The sequence below is a fragment of the Choristoneura fumiferana genome, chromosome 13 (assembly GCF_025370935.1).
Source record: "Choristoneura fumiferana chromosome 13, NRCan_CFum_1, whole genome shotgun sequence".
Lineage (NCBI taxonomy): Eukaryota > Metazoa > Arthropoda > Insecta > Lepidoptera > Tortricidae > Choristoneura > Choristoneura fumiferana.
Window position 1 is genome coordinate 13,810,800 of NC_133484.1, and position 9,820 is coordinate 13,820,619.

The 9,820-nt window shown below is 35.0% G+C and overlaps 1 protein-coding gene across 1 annotated transcript in view; it reads left to right on the top strand.

Annotated features, from left to right (window-relative positions):
• The first annotated feature begins 631 nt into the window (after positions 1-631).
• Positions 632-9,820, top strand: part of LOC141434102 (uncharacterized) — a 71,319-nt gene continuing 62,130 nt past the window's right edge. Inside the window, 1 exon segment of the mRNA XM_074096382.1 lies at positions 632-890. The gene's annotated coding sequence lies outside the window, so the exon portion shown is untranslated.

The following is a 9,820-nucleotide window of genomic DNA, read 5'->3' on the forward strand; positions in this document are numbered from 1 at the left end:
AAGCTCGAACACGAGAGCTCCGCCTACACTTGATTTAAAATTAGAACTCTTGCGTGACAAACGCCGGTAACTTCAAATTATTATGCTCAAGAGTTAAACTTTATTCACAAGCGATAGAGCGCATTATTCCGCTGTAGTTTATCTGCCGTAAGGTGGGTTGCTCCGTAAATGCTATTGGCCGAATCATGCAACGTGAAACAAACAAGAAACACAAGCGCAAGAGAGACAGCGCGATAATACGCGCGATGCCACATCGCTGAGCACTCGTCTGTAGTATTAAAAATTACGAATTTTATTTCCCGTAAAATATGAGGCTCCAAAATTATAAACAAAATCTTTATTGGAAAGAAAATCCGTTTTTAGTAAATCAATTCGCCGTTTCGAACTAAAACTCTAAAACGTCAATGACAAAGACAGAGCATTAACATATACATTAGTGTGAAGAGTAGAGACGATATAGTATGCGGACGTTCTGCTTGGTTTGCTAGGCGTAAGGCGCGGAGGGCGGGTTGGTTATATTTGATCGTAACTGGTAAACAGAGAGATGAGTTTGTTTTTTTTAATTTGTGAGTTGTTACGCTTTGGTTCGCGGCATGAGCGGTAGTGGGCATGGCGGCCCGAGAGCGGTGACGATTCGTTTAGTAGACAGTTGACAGTCGCCACGCCACACTGACATTCCGATAGCACTGATAACAATTCTCTATAGATGAATATTTTTTGCTGACTGTCCCCTAGTGCTGTGTTTGGATGCATGGACGATATTGAACTCAGTGGATTTGTTTTACAAGGAAGTGCTTACAGTGAAGTGTTGTGAAAGTTGAAAATGACATTGCGAATGAAATTCTTGTGTTGACTCTACATAAGTGTGAAACTTCATTTTTGGAAATAACGTAAGTGGTTTATTCTAATCTGCTAAATGATAATGAATGGGTACCTACCTAAAGTATTACTAGACCATTTTGCTACGTAAATAAGTTGACAACATATATGTCCGACTGCGTTTAAAAAGTTTCAAAACAACGTCACTAACGAAATTTTCACGCACACCTACCGGCAAATCAGAAAATATTATATCGTCTATTTTTTTTAAACCGTACATTGTAGATTAGTTACTAGGTACCTAGTTTATGGTGTCAGGGACTTTGCATATAAATGTAAAAAAATACAGCGAATGCGGTTAGAAAGGCGTCTTAGGTACCTACCAGTATCGATCGATATTGTTAGTACCTAACATAAGTACCTATATGTATTTCTTTATTATATCCAATAAGTAAAAAACATGTAGGTAGGTAGATACATACCTATCTATACCTACCAGTACAGAGGAAGAACACATCCAATAAAAATATATTAGGTCCAAACATTTTAAAAGATAGTTAATAACAAGCGATGTCGGATGACTGAAACAGCATAAAATTATTCCAAATTAGAGTTATTAGGTACTTATCTTTTCTAATTTAGATGTTTAGGTACGTCTGACAAGTAGCATAATCTGCATAATAGTTAACTAAATTACTTTCCGGAATTTAGACCTTAATTAAGAGCTGAGGTAAGTTTAAATGTGGTAGATACCGTCCTATGCCCGTCATTTTCACAAAATATTTTGTTCCAGATAGGTACCTTAGTTCAAGCAGATATTAGGTAGGTAGGTAGGTACTCTAGTTAGTAATTTAATAGTTTTTCATTTTCAACAGCCATTTATCATTAGGTAGGTACATATGTGTTTGTAGATGTAGGTATTTGTAGAAGTTTATTGATAACATCGGGATTGAAACTGAAGAATTTAATCAAATTCCTATCGAATACTTACATACGTAGTTAGGAATTACAACTCAAGAAATGAAGATCCTACATTTTATTTAACTGAATAGTTTATGAGACTTTAACGCCATATTTTGAATTGTAATTAGAAACGAGTGATTGAGTGAATACACATACCTACCAGATATAGGAAACTCTACCACCCCGAGTAAATTTAGATCTAAATTATATCAATAATGCATTTTATTGAACCAAAAATACTTTAAATAAATAATAAAATAAGATTGTTACACCGACGTTTTTCTCTTATATTTAATTTCAATTCAGTGATCTTGATTTAAAAATTCGTATGATGATAATACTTATTTAAATTAAATTAAAAAAAATAAGTTTTAGACAGTAAGAAAATGTTTGCAAGCCAATGTATCTGATTAGACATGTCCTTGAACATTAGCTAGCACTGTTTATAAAACACATTCAAAATAGATAAATTATTTGATCAAAACTGCCTTGATTTTTTTTACTTTACTATAACGTTAGACCTGAATACGAATATACGTAAAACCGTATTATCCAAGTTTAATTACAATGTTTCAGAATAGATTGAGCGTCAGTCCAAATAATAATATGTTTAGGTACACTGCACGTTAATTTATTCCAAGTTGCCCACATACGTAACACTACGTGCCGTAAATACCTACCAGACAAATCCCAGTCTAGCCCAAATTCGAATATCTGGAGGCTCATGTAGGGCCCGCCTCCCGTCGCTGGGCGTTAGAAGGACACGCCCACCCGACGGTATATACCCGGCGAGTGTGAATGTGGATACCGACGCGAACTAAGCCATGTGTTTAAAATAGCTGGAACGTGGAAAATTTATACTTCATGGTGATATTTTGACTAGCACGCATGTGTTTAGAAAGATCTGTATACGTCAGATTAGTTTCTATAGAATTAGTATGATGAAAAACTTTATTAAGAGGAAGTTTTATCCTGTGTTTCACTTTTATAGTTGATGTCGCCGCTTTTTCGCCTCTCCTCGCAAACGATTTTTTGTGTTTTCATTACGTTTTGGCACCCGAATGACGCCAGGTATCGCCAATGAAATGTTATCCTTTTTGACCCATTCTATGCATTAGCCCATTTTTGAGCAATTAACTCCGTTATAGACTGAACTGTTTTAAAAATATATGTAGGTATATAATAGTTATGTAACCTACAGACGAAAACTACATGGAAATCTCAATGCGTGAGTGTCACGCAGGAGAGTGTAGGAATTTTCAGTGTCTGACACTGCTGTCTCTATTTTACCATTTTGGTATTTGTTAGCCTCTCAGTGGACTTCCACCGATTATAATCTAGACTTAGCGGGTGGCTATCTGCGACTTTTATCCCATTTTTCCTTTCTGCCGCATGATGGGATCGGTGCCCTTTCAGCGGTTTTATTATAACCAGTCGCCACGAACAGTAGACTCCTCTCGTGGCGCTAGCTCACAAGGTAGCGTCAGCGTTAAATCTGGGGGACACGCGTCAAGTGGCGTTACTCCCTGTAGCATCGAGGATCTAGGGCGGCGAACAAACGCATAGACAAACAGATAAAGTGACCAACATACCTACAATAATTCTAAAAATAATTCAAATTCAAATTTAAATATGTTTATTATTGCATGGTCATGAGTAATACAGATCTTAATAATGTTTAGTTTACCTACAGTTCGTCATGTCCTGCCTCAGAGAGGCGTACAGTCAACGTCATAAATAAGTGATCACTTTTGTACCTTGACGCTTTCAGTCGGTACACAACTTCGAATGGCTTTTCAAACATGACGTTAAAATGACAAGGTACAAAAGTGATCACTTATTTATGACGTTGACTGTACAATAATTAACATCTAATAAATTATTCCAATTTCATATTGAATGTCACCATTGATTTTGGTTCTATTATGCTAATAAATAAGAACGCCTAATAACAGTTTTTCTCAAATATTTTCTATAGGTATACCGACGTCGACTATAAACTTTTATAACATGTATAGAATTCATATACTTCCTCCATATTCCGGGTAGCATAGAACTAACTCCCACAAAACATACGAACTAAGCTCATACATTATGTAACGTGTCGCACGTAGCACATGTTCAGAATTTAAGCTAGGACATTCTCCACATACTCGTACCAACAACAACGTTACTGCGGTATATTACATAAGGCGTTGGCTGAATGTGAATCGAAGAGGAAGTCAAATATACCTATATTTACTTTTGTCTTCTTGTAATTTAATAAAATCATAATCACGTCGTATTTTAAATGTGGAAGTTTCTGTGTGTGTGTGTGTGTGTGTGTGTGTGTGTGTGTGTGTATACTTGTTTCTCTTTTACGCTAAGCCTGTTGGAATGATTTTGATAATTTTATGGTAGTTATAAACGTAGCTAGAATTCTAGAGCTCATAGGCTAGTTTTTATCTCGATATTCCTACTTTGAGTAGAACTATCACCTTGTACTACTACAACCTACTATTTACTACTTAACATGAGTAGAAGTGTAAAATTCTAGAGACATAACATTTTACATGGGTGTTCTTCATACAGCATAAATGATGATTACGCTATATAGTGAACATTTTGATACAGTGTACAATGTGGAACAAAGGACGCGGAAAGTGACCCGTTATTATTGCTCGACATTGTACACACCACATTCTACATTGTACATTCTACATCATAGAATACATACCTGCGTAGTTAACTACATTTTGAAATCTGATTACAGTACAGATTACGATTACGTGTAGTTAACTACAAGTAACCAACAACAACAGTAACAGTAAGTAGCAGTAACTACAGGTAGTTAAGTATTACCTACAAGTGGTTAGGTAACCTTAACTACAAAGTTAAGGTAGGTAACCTAACTACATTAATTAGGTTTCATAAGTTATTATAACTAACTAATTTAGTTGTAAAAATATTTTCTTTTGTTTTGCGATCACTGAAAATGGGTCAAATATAACTTGCAAGATTTGACCCATACATACACAAATAAATTGCAAATAAAAGCTTATTATAATAAAAAGTGACACGGTTGAATTTCATACGGATTGAGGAACTTGGCTTATTATCTCTTATGTAGATCTGTTATCTGTAGTCTTTTCATTTGATATAATCTTTTTGTACTAAGCTAAGTATGTATGTTAGGAAATGTAATCAAGTAACCATGATTGCAACTACAATTTGTAGTTAGTAACCGAAATTTTTAACTACATTTTACGGTTACTTTTTGTAATCTGTTGCTGAGATTACTATCTACAAAATGTAACCGCAATCAGTAATCTGTAGTTTGGTTACATATTGCCCAATACTGCCTACGAAACATAATATTATATGTTCTACTAAATTTCCACTAAAATAGAAGAATCTTATTGATGTTTTTTTCCACGTTTTAATGAGCTATTCATAATCTTGTAATTCATTACCTATTAAAACATAAGACTTTTTGCTATCTCGAGATAAATTATCTACAAAAATGCATCTTTTATAGGTAGAGTCATTCACGATGACGCGTGCCATGGTTCTTAATACAATGTCATTAATGTCTAATTTTGTCAAAATCACGCGTCTTCGTGGATGGCACTAGGTATACCAAATTTCAACTATTCATTTGAACTATTTACGAGTGCTTGTCACTGTGTCCCTATAGTTGTCATTTTAAATCTTATGTCATTAGCAATAGAGATGACAGCAGGGTGTCGTCTATTGGGCATTGGCGTGTCGAGCACTCGGACGAGCTTACCTGTCACATTACAGACAAACACATGTGTGACCCATAATGGTTCTATTTTCCTTTTCAATGAAAATTCCACTTCCGTTGAAAATATTTATTCGTTGCTGCTCTATAAAAGATAAACCAAATTCAAGATCTGTAAATTGCGAAGCGCGGTACCGCGCACTGCACCCCTTCGGTGATCCATCACTCTTCAATCTGAAAGGACACGCTTCTTACGAGTAATTACTGATATTTGAGATACAGCTTGATACAATACTCGGTGGATTTTGTCATCTGTGCGTAGATTAATGAGAGATTGTGGGAACAATGTAGAGGCGACCTCATTTACGTGGAATAATGTGTATCATACGAGTATCTCCGATTATTCTAAAGAAGTTTGAAAACTGTAGTTTTTTTTTGTAATATCATGATAAATAAACATCCTATTATTCATATTAATATTATAAATGCGAAAATTTAAGAATATGTGTGTGTGTGTGTGTGTGTGTGTGTTTGTTACTTCTTCACGCTGAAATGGCTGGACAGATGTGGATGAAAATTGATATGTAGATATCTGGACATCTAAAATAACACATAGGCTACTGAAATAAAATGAAATGATAATTCATTTACATATGCGAGTAAACAGATATACAATCACATATTTGGTAGGTGGTACCTACATATTCAAGCGGAATTCCAGTGTGCAAATTTTACAATGTGTTTATTTCACATTACATAGTAGGTACTAAACGTAAAAGATTACATGAATAAATGCTAGTTTATCTTTCCATTTTATTCACATTTAAAATAATATTAGCTCTTGTGAGACATAAAGAAGTATTTGGGAAATTACGTAAATCAAATGAATTATCCAATTACGTATTGATTATTTAATTAAAAGTTTACTATATTTCTGATCTTCCAAAAAAGATCGAATCTAGTCGGTCCGTTTCTGACTCATAATAGTGAGTTGATTTTTTTATTTAAAATGTTTCAAAATATGTGCTCGACTACCTAGTTTAACTTTATATCACTAGACATCAACATCACTATCAGCTTCATTTCTACACATACGATGAAACACCCTGCAACCACTCAACTATCACCTAAATGAATTAAATCCCGATGCAGCATCACTTCGAGATTCCTTCACCCCTGGCGATCCATCAACATCCTCGGTGATGCTCCCCAGACGTTTACGACCAGAATTATGACGTATACTTTCCGCTACACCCTGTATGCCACTTTGTCAGTAGTTCGCGTATTTCGCGTTGTATGACTTGTAGGGGTTATTTATGGTTTAGATTTGATTTTACTGTACAGTCAAGGGCAAAGATATCAACACGGCCAAAGTTGCAAAAATATGTATACACGGCCTTAATTTTAAATGCATAAAGACGTGTATACATATTTTTGCAACTTTAGCCGTGTCGATATATTTGCCCTTGACTGTACAATGTTAAAGAAGTACCGTTACCATGTTGAGTTAGCGCATCCGGGATACAGATCCCTTGTAGGACTACGAAATCCTAAAAATTAAATATTTGCATTGAATAGATACTTACCAATTCACTTAAGGTTACTATTTCAAAAAGACACCATAAGTATATCAATATGACTGTAGGCAGCTAATAACACGACGTCAGACGTATAAGGCAATTTTAAAAAATCTTTGTGCGTATTAAATAAGTCATATTGTATTGTTTTCATCGAACACTGTTGCTATACCAATCATTTAACCACTAAGTACTCGTATGTTCATTTCATGGATTTCACAGGTAGCTTAGTCTATTTTAGATTTTTGTGTTCAGCGACACCTGTTGGTCAGTTAGTTATCATCATCCAAATCAATTCCAGAATGATTAAGTGTTTCAATAGCAAGGCTCAGCGAAGTTTGAACCAGCTTACTGAGATAAATTGTGATGTGTTGACATTTGTAGAAATTGATTATAAGCCCACATTCGATGCTTTCATATTAGTCGCTTACAACAAAACCTCGCCTTGTCGCTTAGTGACAAAACAGAGACCGTGTTGTCTAACACACTGACGTTCGTGATCGCATTCAACATCTCTTTCTACCCTCGTCTTATGCCATGTGTCAGAACGAAGTAGTAAGAACTATTGTGATTCCAAATGTGTTAGATAATAAAGCCTCAGTAGGGAGAAAAATTTTGTTAGACAATCCGGAGGCAGAGGAGCGTCAGTTATTATGTTTTCGGATGCGACATATCTCACATGCAACCATACACATAGTACATACAACCTTTGTCGCACTTGTCATCAATGACGTCACGAATTATATTTAGGCGATCCGATGGGAATCGAGTTGTTTCGGCGTCGAATAAAAAAAAAGCCACTATTACATACCAACCTCTTTGGCATGTGATGCTTTTGCGCTCATATAAACTATCCTACACAACGATTAACATCGCTATTAGTAACATAATGACACTATTAAGCATTACATATAACTACCTCACTATTACAACGTTCTAACTTATATTTCTAACCGATCTAAAATTAAATCTTGCACCTTTTGAGCAAGGTTCAGTTTCCTGTAAAAAAAAATAACATAATGCCTTCTGAAAATTGAAGCAAAGTTATCTTCTGGATCACTGTAGAATCACTCATTTGCTTTATCTGATTTTTTGACGTTGCTTTTTTTTATAATTTTAGCCTTTTTTATATAAATAGTATAAAAGAGACATTATGATGATTTATCTAATTTCAATGATTTCTTGTAAATTGTAAACATTGCAACCGTCATTTTTGACGTACCTACGAAATGATAAAAAAAATGATGTGAATACCGAAATAAACTAAAAAGTGCAAGAAAGTGTAGTTTGTTTGTCTGAATTCTGAATCAATAAAATAAAAATAAAAAATAAAATGACGATTGATCCAGATTAGGGTCCACTGTCAAGAAGACTTCACTTCACAAATGAGGCATTGCTTAATGAGACGAATTTGAGCACCACGCTGTCATGTTCGATATTATTGTATATCTCAACCAAGAATGGTATTAGTATCAGGGTCTAATGATGGAACAGTCATGCAAAGTTTGTTTCTTGGTTTTTTAAACTAGTATTATTTAAAAAAAATATGAAACATAGATACCTAATTATTTACCTTTAGAGTTAATAACCAATCATCATCATCGTTTCAGCCGTAGGACGTCCACTGTTGGATACAAGGCAGGCCTCCCGCATAACCCCATACGAGCCAACCACTACGGAGCAAATATTTAAAAAAAAAAAAAAAAAGTAAAACCGACTCCAAAAAAATAAAAAAAAAAAACAAAAAATGGAACCAACTACATAAACCTTGAAAATATTTTTCTAGGTAAGTAGGTACGTACTAGCTCGAAGTCGGTGCCTCAGCACGAGCCAGCAGGAGTGGGACATTTACAATAATCGTCTACCTCACCTACATACTATGGTTTCAATCCTCCTGCTGGGTCGTGCTGAGTCACCGACTTCGAGCTAGTACGTACCTACTTACCTAGAAAAATATTTTCAAGGGTTTTGTAGTCGGTTCCATTTTTTGTTATTTTTTTTTTTTTGGAGTCGGTTTTTCTTTTTTGTTAAAATTTTCTTTATTTCTCGCTTTTTAGTGATTCGTAGCCAAAGAACATCTCACAACGATTCCATTAAGCTCAAACACGACTTAGTTACGTTGTTTTATAACAGAGTTCCGTTGCCTACCTTCTGGCTTCAGCATCAGATCAGTTCGAAAGAATCATTAACTTAAAGCTTCTTCTTAGTCGCTTATCTAGGTAAGTATATTAATCATGATAATTTAAATTTAACCGTGAAATACTTGTTATTGATAGTAGTAGTTCCGTTGGTCAAATCTGGTCTTCATCATCAGTTCCACTTCACCAAATTATGATTTGCAAGAGCAAATGCACGAGTTACTGCTAAATATATCCAATTACCATAGGTGTCCCCTACAATATTTGAAGAGTTCCTCGATTTCCTTAAGATCCGATCATCAGATCCAAATTTGCTGCTTATGGAGACCTAATTGAAAGCATTTCCTAGACGAACTCAAAAAAAATTTTTCAAATCGGTTCGTAAATGACGGAGTTCTGAGGTAACAAGCATTAAAAAAAAATACAACCGAATTGATAACCTCCTCTTTTTTTTGAAGTCGGTTAAAAATGATGATCCACATGTCACACCTGAGATACTCCCATTACTGTGAGCACAATAGCTACTTATTCTTATAAGCGTAAACGTTACTGACTCAGCAACCAAAAAGTATCGTAGCACAAAGCGAAGTAAATAACCT